Source organism: Theropithecus gelada, chromosome X (genome assembly GCF_003255815.1).
Source record: "Theropithecus gelada isolate Dixy chromosome X, Tgel_1.0, whole genome shotgun sequence".
NCBI lineage: Eukaryota > Metazoa > Chordata > Mammalia > Primates > Cercopithecidae > Theropithecus > Theropithecus gelada.
The window spans coordinates 85,521,104-85,536,138 of NC_037689.1; positions in this window are offsets into that span (position 1 = coordinate 85,521,104).

Here is a 15,035-nt window from a genome sequence, read left to right on the forward strand (position 1 = left end):
CAAGACAACCTGGATCTTCTGAGAATCATGCTGCATAACGTCATCTGTCATCTCACCCAGAAAATACCACATCTTTACGCCAATTTTTAGCATATGTCAGTCACCATGTTAAGTGCTTTAAGTGCATTAGCTTAGTTAAAACTCACAAAATCCTTTGAAGTAAACACTTTTATCATATCCACTTTACAGTATGAAATCTGTGGCTCAGAACAATGAAGAAGGAACTACATGGTCACAGAGCTACTGGCAGAAAAGTCTGGATTCAAACTCAGGTTTGTCTAACACTAGAATGCTTTAAACAACACAAGATGAAAGTTTCTGTCTTGAAGATCCAAGAGAAGTTTGAGTAAAGACATAATATATCTATGCTCAGCCTGACTAGCAGTAGTATTATCAATGTATCTTGAGAATGTATGGCTTTAAAAGAGCAAAGACTATCATTTAAAAGAGCAAAGACTATCATTTAGTAAGTACCTGTTATTTTCCAGATGCTTAACTCATGAAAGCACATTTGATCTTCACAGTAGATATGTGGGATAAGTATAATTAGATACACTTTACAGATGAGGAAGCGCAGAGAAGTGAAGTGACTTACTCAAAATGGTACCAATAGTCATGTATGTTTCCAAAACCTGGCTCCATGCCAGGGATTTTTAATGAGCCTCATATAGTCCAAGGGCTTAATGAGGCATTGGAAGGTGCTCGACTTCACCTTATACAGAGCTGCTCTCCCTCTTTTATCTAGTTGACATAGTGAGCTTCTATACAATACATATTTCATTTGAATCGAGGATATCTTGGCTTAAGAAGAGGAAAAAAAACACAAAGCTATTTTCAAGTATACCATAAGGCTTTCTCCGAGTGCTCAGGCCTATGAAAACCTTGCATTTGTCACTCATCCACTCTCTTCACTTCTAACATCATCTTCAAGTAGAACAGTCACAAAGATTCCCAAGGCAAAGTAAGCATGAGTCTAAGGAAGTTGGGGTCTTCAGGGAGTTGCCCAAATGTGGGCACAGTTGCAGGAAGTACATGTCAATGTAGAGTTCCTAAAGTCCCAGCTTTCTGGCTGGAGGATCAAAAAGGAGAGCTCCAGAAAAGCAGAAAGTATCAGGAAGATTATGAAGAGGGAGGAATTCAGAAAAGTGATCTTTAAAGCTGTTTATGAACTGCTGGGTTTACACCTCAAGCTGCATATGCATGGATCTCATCCAAAATCACATATACAGATGTTGAGAAGGAAGGAAAGAATAGAACACCACCACACAGTTGGGCAGATCTGAATAGCATTGCAAAGCCTTTGCAAACTGAATGGACACTGAAACTGCAACCCATAGAAGGCGGGTCAGAACTTAACTTAGTCAAAGCTGGCTAAAACCAAAACTATCAACATTCTCCTTAGGGTTTAAACAGGACCCAGGGTCTCATGAGATAATATTGACAATATTCAGGATATATTCCAAAATTATTTGTCATATGAAGAACCAGAAAAATCTCAACTTACAAGGGAAAAGAGTCAACAGATGTCAACACTGAGAAGACACAGATATTAGAAACATCTGAAAAAGAATTTAAAGCAGCTCATATAAAACTCCTTTTTAATAAGTAAGTGCTAAGACCTAGAAACAAACTGAAAGATCAAAATTTCAGCAAGGAAATAGGAGCTATCAAGAAAAACCAAATGAAAATTATTAAAACTGAAAAATAAAATAATCAGAATTTAGAAGTTACTGAATGAGCTCAATAGCAGCATGGAGATAACAGGAAAGAATCAGTGAGCTTGAAGATCATATAGATCAATACAAATTATCCAATAGGACCAAAGCTAAGGAGATACAGGTGAGGCGATCACCTCAGGCACAAAACTTAAGTGGGAGTGGGGGAGTACCAAAATACTCAGTAATCAAGACAAATATTTTAATTCCATAATTTTTAAAAATCAAAATTAAAACAAAACTTCATGATGAGTAATGAGTAATGTATGAAAATTAAATAAAGACAGGATTAGCAATAGTGCTGTGCTGAGCCATATTGGAACCTGAGGCAGATGGCAAAACAAGCAATACTGATGCAATCTAAACCACAGAGAGAAAACATTGGATAAAAACTAACAGAGCCTCGAGAAACTGTAGGATAATACCAAATGGCCTAACATTCCTCAGAATCTGAGAAGGAAAAAAGAAAAAGGGAAATGCAGAAAATAATTTTGAAAAATAATAGCTGAAAACTTCCTAAATTTGATGAAAGACATAAAGCTATAAGTTCAAGAGGTTCATCAACCCCCAAGCAGAATAACCACAAAGAAATCTATGCCCAGGCTGGGCACAGTGGCTCACACTTGTAATCCCAGCATTTTGGGAGGATGAGGTAGGAAGATCTCTTAAGCCCAGGAGTTCGAGACCAGCCTGGGTAACATGGTGAAATCCCATCTCTACAAAAAACACAAAAACTAGCCAGGCATGGTGGCACATGCCCGTAATCCCAGCTACTTGGTAGGCTGAGGTGAGAGGATCACTTGAGCCCAGGAGGTGAAGGTTGCAGTGAGCCATGTTCAAACCACTACAAACCGCAACAGAGTGAGACCCTGTCTCAAAAAAAAAAAATTAAGAAATAAAAATTTTAAAAAAGAGATACATACCCAGACACATAATAATCAAACTGGTAAACACTACAAGAAAGAAAAAAAATCTTAAAAGTAACCAGACAAAATCAGTGCATTACTTAGAGGGGTATAATGATTAGAATGACTGGATTTCTTATCAGAAACTAGGGAGGCAAGAAGGAAGTGGAACAACAGTAAATAACTATTGTCCTAGAATTCTATATCTGATGGAAATATTCTTCAGGAGTAAAATTGCAATAAAAACATTGTTGGATTAAAAAAACCCTAATAATTCATTGCCAGCAGATATGCTCTAAAATAATTATTAAGGAAAATTTTTACACAGAAGTGAAATTATACTAGAAAGAAACTTGGACCACCGAAAATGAAGGAAGAGCAACATAAGTGGTAAATAGCTGGGTAGAAATAATAGATCATTCTTGTATTGAGTTCTTTACAATACGGTCCATACTTGAAAAGAAAATTATACCATTATCTGATGGTGGAGGTTTGTTTGCTTGTTTGTTTTGAGACAGGGTCTCCTACTGTTGCCCAGGCTGGAGTGCAGTGGTATGATCACAGCTCATGGCAACCTCGACCTCCCCAGGCTCAAGTGATCCTCCCACCTTGGCCTCCCAAAGAACTGCGATTATAGGCGTGAGCCACTATGCCGAGCCTGATGATGGAGTTTTCAGTTTATGTACCTGTAATTAATAAGGCAACTACAACATAAATGAGGGAAGGAAAAGGAATCTATGAGGTTATGAAGTTTCTAGATTCCACTTAAAGTGGTAAAATATTATTGAAAAATACACTGTTAAAAGTTAGGTTTGTATATTGTAATCACTCAAGCAATTGCTAAAAATGCAAATAGATATGGTAAAATTAATATGGAATGCTAAAAATGTTCAAAAGGCAGAAAGGAAAAACAGAGTCATGAAAAATAGAGGAGAAAAGAAATAAATACTAGTCCTAAACCCAAACAAGTCAATAATTACATCAGATGTAAATATACTAAACACACCAATTAAAAGATGGAGAGCATCAGAATAGATAAAAATAATAACGTGACCCAAGTAAATGCTTGCTAAAAGAAACTCAGTTTGAATATAATGATACAGGAATTTTAAAAGTAAATAGATATACCATATAATACTAATCAAAATAAAGCTGGAGGCCAGGCACGGTGGCTCCAGCCTGTAATCCCAGCACTTTGGGAGGCTGAGACGGCCAGATCACGAGGTCAGGAGATCGAGACCATCCTGGCTAACATGGTGAAACCCCGTCTCTACTAAAAAAAAAAATACAAAAAACTAGCCGGGCGAGGCGGTGGGTGCCTGTAGTCCCAGCTACTCAGGAGGTTGAGGCAGGAGAATGGCGTAAACCCGGGAGGCAGAGCTTGCAGTGAGCTGAGATTCGGCCACTGCCCTCCAGCCTGGGCGACAGAGCCAGACTCTGTCTCAATAAATAAATAAATAAATAAATAAATAAATAAATAAAGCTGGAGTAGTTATATTAATATTAGACAAGGTACACTTCAGAGCACAGAACGTTACAAAGAAAAAAGAGAGACATTTCATAATGAAAAAAGGATCCATTCACCAAGAAGTCATAACAATCTTAAATGTATATGCACCTAAAATCTTGGTTTCAAAATACATGAAACAATAATGCACAGATCTGAAGTGAAAAATAGAAGGCACTATAATTATAGTTGGAGCCATCAACACTCTTCTCAGTGAAAGATAACACTAGTCAGCGGAATATCATCAAAGATATAAAGGAACTAAAGACCACCATCAATCTGAACTCGTTTCTTAGCAGGGACAGATTTTTATTAATACAATAGATTTTTGTTGATTGTTATTGTTTACTTCCTTTCCAATTTGGATCCCTTTTTTTTTCTTTTTCTTGCCCAATTGTCCTGGATAGGACCTTCAGCACAACATTGAATACAAATGGCAATGGCAGACGTCTTTGTCTGGTTCCTGATCAGAGGGGGAAAGTATTCGATCTTCTGTCATTTAGTAAGATGTTGGTTGTTGATTTTTTGTAGATGCCCTTTATCCGGTTGAGGACATGCCTTTCATTTGTTGGGTGAAGGAATGTTGGATATTTTAACATCCTCCTTCTGTATCTGTTTAGACAATCATGTGCTTTTTGACTTTTATTCTATTAAAATGGTGTATTATATTGATTTTTGGATGTTGAACCAACTTTGCACTCTTGGGATAAATTACACCTCGTCATGGTCACGCTTCCCAATTTCAGGGTTACAGTCATGAAGATTAGGTTGTATTAGCAAAAGTATAGACACATAAATCAATGGAACCAAATTGAGTCTAGAAGTAGATAACATAACATATATGGCCAATTAATTTTTGATAAAGTTATAAAGATAAATTCTACAGAGAAAGGGCAGTCCTTTCAACAAATGTATTGGAACAACTGGACCTTCACATGCAAAAGAATGAAACTTAACCTAAAACTGACACCGTACACAGAATTAATTCAAAGTGTACCATACATCTAAATCCTTCCTGACCCAGGCAAAATTGCACCTGGTTAACAACCACTGATCTAAATATAAAACACAAAACTATACAACTTTTACCAGAAAAAGTATAGAAAATATTCATGACCTGTGGTTATGCAAATAGTTCTTAGACATTACACAAAAAGCATGATAGATAAAAATTGATGATCTGGATTTCATCAAAACTAAAAATCTTTACTCTGCAAGAGATATTGTTGAAAAGGTAAAAAGACAAGCTAGAGGCTGGAAGATAATATTTGTAAATTACACATCAGACAATTGACTTTGTGCAGAACATATAAAGAACTGTCAAAACTGAACAGAAAATGTACAAGCAATCCAATTAGGAAATGGGCTAGACATGAAAAGATATTTCACAGAAGAAGATATATGGATGGCAAATGAGCACATGAAAAGATGTTAAACATCACTAGCCATTAGTGAAATGTAAATCAAGGTAACAATGAGATGCCACTACATACCTAATTAGAATAGCTGAAATTTTAAAATACTGACAATACAGAGTGCTGCTGAGGATGCAAAGCAGCTAGAATTCTCCCACATTGCTGGTCAGAACACAAAATTTCATGGCCATTTTGGAAAACAGTTTGGCAGTTTCTTAGAAAGTAAACTGCACATTTACAATGTGACTCAGCAATCTCACTCCTAGGTAATTACCCTAGGGAAAATATATTCATACAAGACTCAACAGGAATATTCATAGCAATTCTATTTGTAATAGCACAGAACAGGAAACAACACAAATGTCCTTCAACTGCTGAGTGGTTAAACAAACATGGTAGATCCATACAATGAGATGGTAACCACCAATAAAAAGGAATGAGCTATACATTCACACAAAAACATGGATGAATCTTTCTTTAAAAATTTTAGAATTGGAGGTACACGTGCAGGTTTGTTACATAGATATATTGCGTGATGCTGAAGTTTGGGCTTCAATTGAACCCATCAGCCAAATAGTGAACATAGTACACAATAGTTCTTTTTTCAATCCTTTCCCCACTCCCTACCTCCGCTCTATAATAGTCCCCAGGGTCTTTTGTTGCCATCTTTATGTCGATATGTATGCGATATTTAGTTCCCACTTATAAGTGAAAACATGCCGTATTTGCTTTTCTGTTTCTGCATTAATTCACTTAGGACAATGGCCTCTAGCCACATCCAACAACATAGATGAATCTTAAATACTAAGTGGTAGAAGTTAGTCTCAAAAGGTTACATAATACGTAATTCCCTTTGTATACGATTCCCTAAAAGACAAACCATAGTGGTTCAGAACCGGCGGTTGCCAGTGTTTAGTGGGTAGGGAGAAGATGTGACTATAAATGGATAGCACTACAGAGATATTTTTTTGTGAATGGAAGTGTTTTGTATCCCGATTAAACAAACTTATTTCTTTGTTAAAACTCATAGAACTGTATGCCCTGTCAAAAGTCAATTTTAGGCCTGACATGGTGGCTCATGCCTGTAATCCCAGCACTTTGGGAGGCCGAGGCAGGCAGATCACTTGAGAACAGGAGTTTGAGACCAGCCTCGCCAACATGATGAAACCCTGTCTCTACTAAAAATTTAAAAAAAAAAAAAATAGCCGGGCATGGTGGTGCACACCTGTAATCCCAGCTACTCAGGATGGTGGTAAGACAGGAAAATCGCTTGAACCTAGGAGGCGAAGGTTGCAGTGAGCCAAGATGGCACTCCAGCCTGGATGACAGAGTGAGATTCTGTCTCAAAAAAAGAAAAAGTCATTTTAACTCTATGTGAATTTAGAAAATGAAACTGATAATTCACATAAAGTAAAATATCTGTTCCCATTGTCAAATATACTAGAGAAAATAATACATCCTGAATTTACATAGTACTTTATTACAAAGTGCTTTCACATACATATTTCGCTTAATCCTCATAATGAATTCAGAATTAGGGACATTATTCCCATTTCACATATGGGGAATATGAGACTAAGTGGGACTGACTCTCCCATAATTGCATATGTATATAGTCAATGGTCAAGGCCAGGTGAAACCCAGTCTGTCTGATCCGCAATCCAAACCTTTGTCCGCTTTTCATGCCGCTTCTTCCAACCCACAGATCTCTAATATTCTAGGTCTGTAATGTAGAGCAAGGCATTTTACCTCAGTTCCTTTCTCTGTGAAATGGGGATGATAATGCCCACTTGACAATGAAATTATGCTTCACATCTCTTCCTTTTAGGACCTGCCCCTCCTCCGCTGTGTGATTCCTACCAGTGATCAATCGGTAGGAGTTCATCTCCACCACCACAGAGAGGGGCACTCAACCCAAAATGAGCAATCTAATTGCTCCAGTTCCCTTGGATGTAGTGAGCCAAGGAAGTACACATTTCCCAGGCAGGATTCATCAGAGACCTTTGAAGAGGATTGTTGCTGTGAGAGAGAAAGTCCTGTGCTTCAGATAGTATAATTAGAGTTCTAAGGACCATGTATATTGTGAGTAGCTGGGGGCTATATTTGCAACACCATGAAGAGAGTCTGAGAATGAACCCCCAAAGCTGACAGAAGAGGAGAAGACACACAGACACACAAGTCTTTTTTTTTTTTTAAAGACAGGGTCTTTCTGTGTCATCCAGGTTGGAGTGCAGTGGTGCAATCACAGCTCACTGCAGCCTGGACCTCCCAGGCTCAAGTGATCCTCCTGCCTCAGCCTCCCAAGTAGCTGTGACTACAGGCACATACCACTATGCCCAGCTAATTTTTTTACTTTTTGTAGCGATGGGGTTTCACCATGTTGCCTAGGCTGGTCTTGAACTCCTGGGCTCAAGTGGTCCTCCTGCCTTGGCCTTCCAAAATACTGGGATTACAGGCATGAGCCACTATGCCTGGCCAACACACAAATCTCAGTGACATTGTTTGAGCACATGGATCCAGTTGTGCCTGAAGCTAACCCAGCCCTTCGGACTTCCCGGTTAAATGAGTACTTTTTTTTTTTTTCTTAAGCTAGTTGAGCTTCTGTTTATAAATGTTGTATAAATTAAAGATATTATAAATGTATAATGTTTAGCCCAGTGCCTGACACATAGTTGACGCTGAATAATTATTAGTTCCATTTAATCCCCAACTACCTTCCCTAAATATAGTAAATTAACAAATACAGATCAAACACTGTGGATTTTTTTGTTGTTGTTTTGCTATCACCTCATCTGCAGGCCACTTGTTGCTTATTTTTCCAGCATTTCTGCATGGATCCAGATGGAAGCTTCAAAAAAATGGGACATGGCAGAGCAGGGCAGGTCTCCATATTCTGGTCCTATTAGGGACCTATTTCCTATAAAACATTACTAGCTCTTCACTTCTTAGACAGCTATAGAATTGCTTATTCTCGATATTTCATATAAATGGAATATTACAATATATTACCTTTTGTTTCTGGCTTCTTTCACTACACATAATGTTTTGAGGTTCATCCACATGGTAGCATGTATCAGTACTTTATTCCTTTTTATGGCTAAGTAGCATTCCATTTGCATGTATATAGCACAATTTGTTTATTCATTCATCTGTTGATGGGCATTTGAGTTGTTCCCCGCTTTTGAGTAGTGTGAACCAGTACTTTTGAGTAGCTTTGAACATTTGTGTATGAGTATTTGTTTGAGTACCTATTTTCAATTCTTTTGGTCCTACCTAGGAGTGGAATTGCTGGGTTACATGGTAATTCTATGTTTAAATTTTTGAGGAACTACCAAACTGTTTTCTAAGGCAGCTGCATTTTAACCCAATTTGACAAATGTTTACTAAGAACAAGCTGGCCGGGTGCAGTGGCTCACACCTGTAATCCCAGCACTTTGGGAGGCTGAAGCAAGAGGATTGCTTGAGCTCAGAAGTTCAAGACCAGTCTGAGCAAGGTAAGTAAGACTTTGTCTCTACAAAAAAAAAAAAAAAAAAAAATTTTTTTAAATAGCTGGGCATAGTGGTGCATGACAGTTGTCCCAGCTACTTGGGAAACTGAGGTGGGAGGATGGCTGCAGCCTGGGAGGTCAAGGCTGAAGTGAGCCAAGATCGTGCCACTAAACTCCAGCCTGGGTGACAGAGCAAGACCTTGTCAAAAAAAAATCTGAATACATAATTTCATTTATTTTTACTTTGAGAGTAATTATATGCTTGTTCACTTATATCTCCATTTACTTAACAGTCATTCATACACAAGCTTATTCTTCACTATGTTGCCGGGCCAGCCTGGAACTCCTGGGCTCAAGTGATCCTCCTGCCTCAGCCTCCCAAAGTGCTAGGACTATAGGCATGAGCCACCATACCCAGCCTAAGTTTATAAAATTATAAATATCAAGTATTGGTGAGGACGTAGAGTAATGGATCTCTCAAACACTCCTGGTAGGAGTGTAAATGGGTATAACTACTTGGGAGGACTATATGGCAAATTTTTAAGAAGTTAAATATACACTTACCACGTGACTCAGCAGTTCCCTTCCTAGGTATCTACCCAAGAGAAATGAAAGCACAGCCCACAAAAAGTCTTGAACAAGAATTTTCATAGCTGCGTTATTCATGATAGTCAAACAGAGCAGGGACCCTTCTTGTGGGCCTGCTGGGTTCCCCAAGAATGAAAATAAAGTAAAACCTTGTGCTCCTTCAAGTGAAATTCCAGGCACCTGGCTAGCCTTGAAAAATAAATAAGTAACCTGATAAACAAGAAGGTAATAATAGCTTAAAACAATAGCCAAGGAAGTTAGAGCCACAAAATGTTTGGTTCCCTATAGAAACTAACGATAACATCTTAACATATGTCCCTGAGTTGTTTTTCAGAAACCTGAACCCCCAACAAATGGAAAATGTTATCTTTTCTGCTAAGAAAAGCTTGACCAATCATAAATCAGAAAATCTTTGGGCTGGGCGCAGTGACTCCTGCCTGTAATCCCAGCACTTCAGGAGGCTGAGGCCAGGAGTTCAAGACCAGCCTGGATGACATGGTGAAACCCCGTCTCTACTAAAAATACACAAATTAGCTAGGCATGGTGGCACACGCCTGTAGTCCCAGCTACTCAGGAGGCTGAGGCAAGAGAATTGCTTGATCCTGGGAAGTGGTGGTTGCAGTGAGCCAAGATCACGCCATTGCACTCCAGCCTGGGTGACAGAGCAAGGCTCTGTCTCAATTTAAAAAAAAAAAAGAAGAAAATCTTTGAATCTACCTATAATCTATGGGCTCCCCCACTTTTACATGTCCCACCTTTTTAGGCCAAACCAATGTATAGTCTCCATGTATTGATTTATGACTTTTCCTGTAACCTCTGCCTTCCCACCTTTAAAAACCCTTACATGCAAGCCACTGGGAGTTTCAGTCTTAAGCATGAGCTGCCCAATTCCCCTTGCTTGGCTCCCTGTAATAAATGCCTCACTTTCTCTTGGTGCAAACCTCAATGTTTGGCTTTGCTGCCCCAGGTGGGCAGATCCGTCCTCACTTCTGTAACAACACTGGAAATAATCTGTGTTAGTCTGTGTCCTCTGAAAAGTAGATGTCAAGATTGGCTTTAATATGCTAGAAATGTATTAAGGAAAATCTTGTGAGAGAAGATGAGTGGGGAGCTAAGGGAGATTGGGAGAGCCATTAGACCATCATGTAGGTCTGATTCCTAGTGAAGAAGAGAGGGAAGAAGAAAAGTTGGATGGAAACATCTCAGATTGCAGTGCGGTTCTGAAACAAAAGTGCAGCAAGGCTATTGAAGAGTCCTTAAAACCGAAATCACCCATCAGAGTAGCCCCGTTATCCCAGGAATGGGCCTGTCAGTATGCCTATCCCACTTAGTCACTGCAGGGAACAGCTCATGGGAAGCGTGACTTTGGTGAGAATGTGGGATGAATTTTAGAACACAGATGAAACATCCATTAATAGGAGAATGATTCATATAATGAGATGCTACTTGGCAATTAAAAGGAACAGACTAGTGATACACACAAGGATTGGCCACAAGAACATGCAGAGTGAAATAAATCAGACACAAAAGACCACATGAAATTCGAAAACAGGAAGAACTGATCTAAAGTGACAGAAAGTAGATAACTAAATACCTGAGGCCAGGGATTAGAAGAGAGTGATTACAAAGGGACACAAAAGACTTTTTAGAAACAAAAATATTCAATATCATGAATATGGTGGTGAAAATATTCAACATCTTACATGACTTTTATGACTTTTAACAGTTATCAAAACTCATTAACCTGTACATTTAAACATGAGTACTCACTGTATGTAAATTATCCTTAAATTTATTCAAACAAAGAATTATGACAGAGTGCTTGCTGTACTCAATATCAAGTCTCCCTTCTTTAATAGCAATACTCCAAGTTTATTTGGGATAGCAATGCATGGAGCTAAAATTGTACATTTCTCAGCTCCCTTCCCTCCCTCCCCCACAGCAAGACATGTCCATGCGACTAAGCTCCCTAGCAATGACATGTAAGTAGAAGTGCTGTGTTTAACTTCTAAGAAGTAGCTTAAGGGGAGCTAAGTTGGCTAGAAAATAACATCCCTTTTGTCCTCCCCTACTTCTAACTGCTGCCTGGCAGGTAGGTATAATGAATTGGCCTCTCACAGCCATCTTGGACCATCAGGAAGGAAACTAATAATGAGGATGGTGGCACCAGGAATTTGGAGCTTCTTAGGTCCCAAATGACCAGAAAACCACCATACCAGCACTGGACCTCCCACCTTTAGACTTTTTTATATGAGAGAGAAATAAGCCTCTATTTTATTTAAGCCACGCTTATTTTGGATTCTTCTGTTACATGCAGCCTATATTCATCTAATTCTAATTGAATGCATTCTCTAGAACCGGACTGAGTTCAAGTCCAAGCCCTGCCACTTACCAGCTGTGTGGCCTTGGGTGAGTCATTTCACCTCTGAGTCTCTGCTTCCTCATTTGTAAAATGGTGCTAATAATATATATCTTGCAGGGCTCATATGAAGGACTCAGTGAAAGCATACACTAAATATCTAGAACATGGTTTCTCCCTTGTCAGCAGAGGAGCAGGCTTCCAGAGTGCCAACATACAGAGTGAATGGCTTCATGGCCTATCATCTTCACCTCAACACATTAGATAAAAATGCTCCATCCTTGGGCTCTCACAGCCTTTGGCCATACCTCTTTAAAGTGTTTTCCACATTGTAGTTAAATGTATCTCCTTACCTGTCTATCTTCCCCTATTCCCCAGAGATCAAACTTCCACTATCCCTTCTACCCAGTTGATACAATTTGGATGTTTGTCCCCTCCAAATCTCATGTTGAAATGTGACCCCAAACTTTGGAGGTGGGACCTGGCGGGAGGTTTTTGGGTCATGGGGGCAGATCCCTTATGAATGGCTTGGTGTCTTCCTCTCGATGATGAGTGAGTTCTTGTTCTATTAGTTCACATGAGACCTGGCTGTTAAAAAAAAGAAAAAAAAAAAAAAAGCCTGGCAACCAGGCACAATAGCCTATGCCTGTAATCCCAACGCTTTGGGAGCTGGAGGCAGGAGGATCACTTACATCCAGTAGTTCCAGACCAGCCTGGGCTACGTAGTGGAACCCCCATCTCAACAACATTTTTTTTTTTTAATTAGCCAGGCATGGAGGCATATGCCTGCAGTCCCAGCTACTTGGGAGGCTGAGGTGGGAGGATTGCTTGAGCCTGGGAAGTTAAGGCTGCTGTGAGCCATGATTGCACCTCTGCGCTCAGCCTGGGCAACACAGCAAGTGAGACTCTGTCTAAAAAAAAACAAAAAACAAAAAACAAAAAAAAAAGAAGAAGGCCGGGCGTGGTGGCTCATACCTATAATCCCAGCACTTTCGGAGGCCGAGGAGAGGGTGGGAGTGGATCACCTGAGGTCAGAAGTTCAAGACCAGCCTGGCCAACATGGCAAAACCCCATCTCTACTAAAAATACAAAAATTAGCCAGGCATGGTGGCACGTGCCTGTAGTCCCAGCTTCTGGGGAGGCTGAGGTGGCAGAATCACTTGAACCCAGGAGGTGGAGGTTGCAGTGAGCTGAGATGGCACCACTGCACTCCAGCCTAGGTGGCAGAGTGAGACTCCATCTCAAAAAAAACAGAAAAAAAAAAAAAAGATCCTAGTTCCTCTCTCCTTTTCTTTTGCTCCATCTCTCACCATGTGACACACCTTCCTCTATGAGTAAGATTCCTGAGGTCTCACCAGAAGCTGAGCAGATGCTGGTGTCATGCTTGTACAGCCTGCAGAACTGCGAGCTAAATAAACCTCTTTTCTTTATAAATTACCCAGCGTCAGGTATTCCATTATAGCAAAACAAAACAGAATACTATGCTAGTCTTCTAGAATGACACTTCTGAGTCTAATTAACTGAACAAATACTGTGCCTACTATGTACCAAGTTTTGGGCCAGATTTTGAGGACAAAGAGGTAAATTAGACATGATTCCTGTCCTTTTTTTTTTTTTTTTTTTTTTTTTTGAGACAGAGTCTCGCTCTGCCGCCCAGGCTGGAGTGCAGTGGCGTGATCTTGGCTCACTGCAAGCTCCGCCTCCCGGGTTCATGCCATTCTCCCGCCTCAGCCTCCCGAGTAGCTGGGACTACAGGCGCCCACCACCTCGCCTGGCTAGTTTTTTTGTATTTTTTAGTAGAGACGGGGTTTCACCGTGTCAGCCAGGATGGTCTCGATCTCCTGACCTCGTGATCCGCCCGTCTCGGCCTCCCAAAGTGCTGGGATTACAGGCTTGAGCCACCGCGCCCGGCGATTCCTGTCCTTTTATATCTCATGATCTAGTAGGAGATATGGACAAGTTAACAGGTGAGTATAATTTAACATAGTGTAGTTAAGTACAATGACAGATGTGAACTTAACCACAAGAGAATGCAAGAAAATGTCAGCTCCGTGAAAGTGGGGACTCTGTCTTGTTCACTATTGATAAGCACTCAGTAAATATTTGTTAAATGAATGAATGCATGGTATTATGATGGCACAGAAGAGAATACCTAAGCCAGGTGAAATAGCAGAGGAGGTGAAAAGGGAGGAGAGCAATTGGACTGCTGGATTAGGTGAGGCCCAGATGACTTTTACAGGAAAAGTGGGGTGTGGAGGGCACTTCAGAGGGACAGCAGGGAGGTGAGAAGTAGCACAGCAAGCGCTTGGGAACAAGTAGTTCATTGTTGCGGGAGTACAGAATTCAAGGCTGGAAGAGAGGAAAGCTAGGGCCAGATGACAGAAGGTCTTGTAATCAATGGCATAAGAGGCTTCAGTTTTGTCCCAAAGAAGATGTGAAGGTGAGAGGTGAAGCCAGCTGGACTTCCTGGGTTGAGTGGGGACTTGGAGAACTTTTCTGTCTTACAAGAGGTTTGTAAAATGCACCAATCAGTGCTCTGTAAAAACGCACCAATCGGCACTCTGTAGCTAGCTAGAGGTTTGTAAAATGCACTAATCAGTGCTCTGTAAAAACGCACCAATCAGCACTCTGTAGCTAGCTAGAGGTTTGTAAAATGGACCAATCAGCACTCTGTAAAATGGACCAATCAGCAAGACATGGGCAGGGACAAATAAGGGAATAAAAGCTGGCCACCCCAGCCAGCAGTGGCAACCTGTTCAGGTCCCCTTCCATGCTGTGGAAACCTTGTTCTTTTGCTCTTCACAGTAAATCTTGCTGCTGCTCACTGTTTGGGTCCGTGCCACCTTTAAGAGCTGTAATACCCAGCGAGAACGTCTGCAGCTTCATTCTTGAAGTCAGCGAGACCACAAACCCACTGGAAGGAACCAACTCTGGACACGAAGACAGTAGGGCAATTTAAACTGAAGAGAGATAGGGTCAAATATACACTTAAAGTATGTCACTCTGACAACAGTATGAGAAATGGATTTGAGCAGGGCAACATGGAAGCAGATTACTT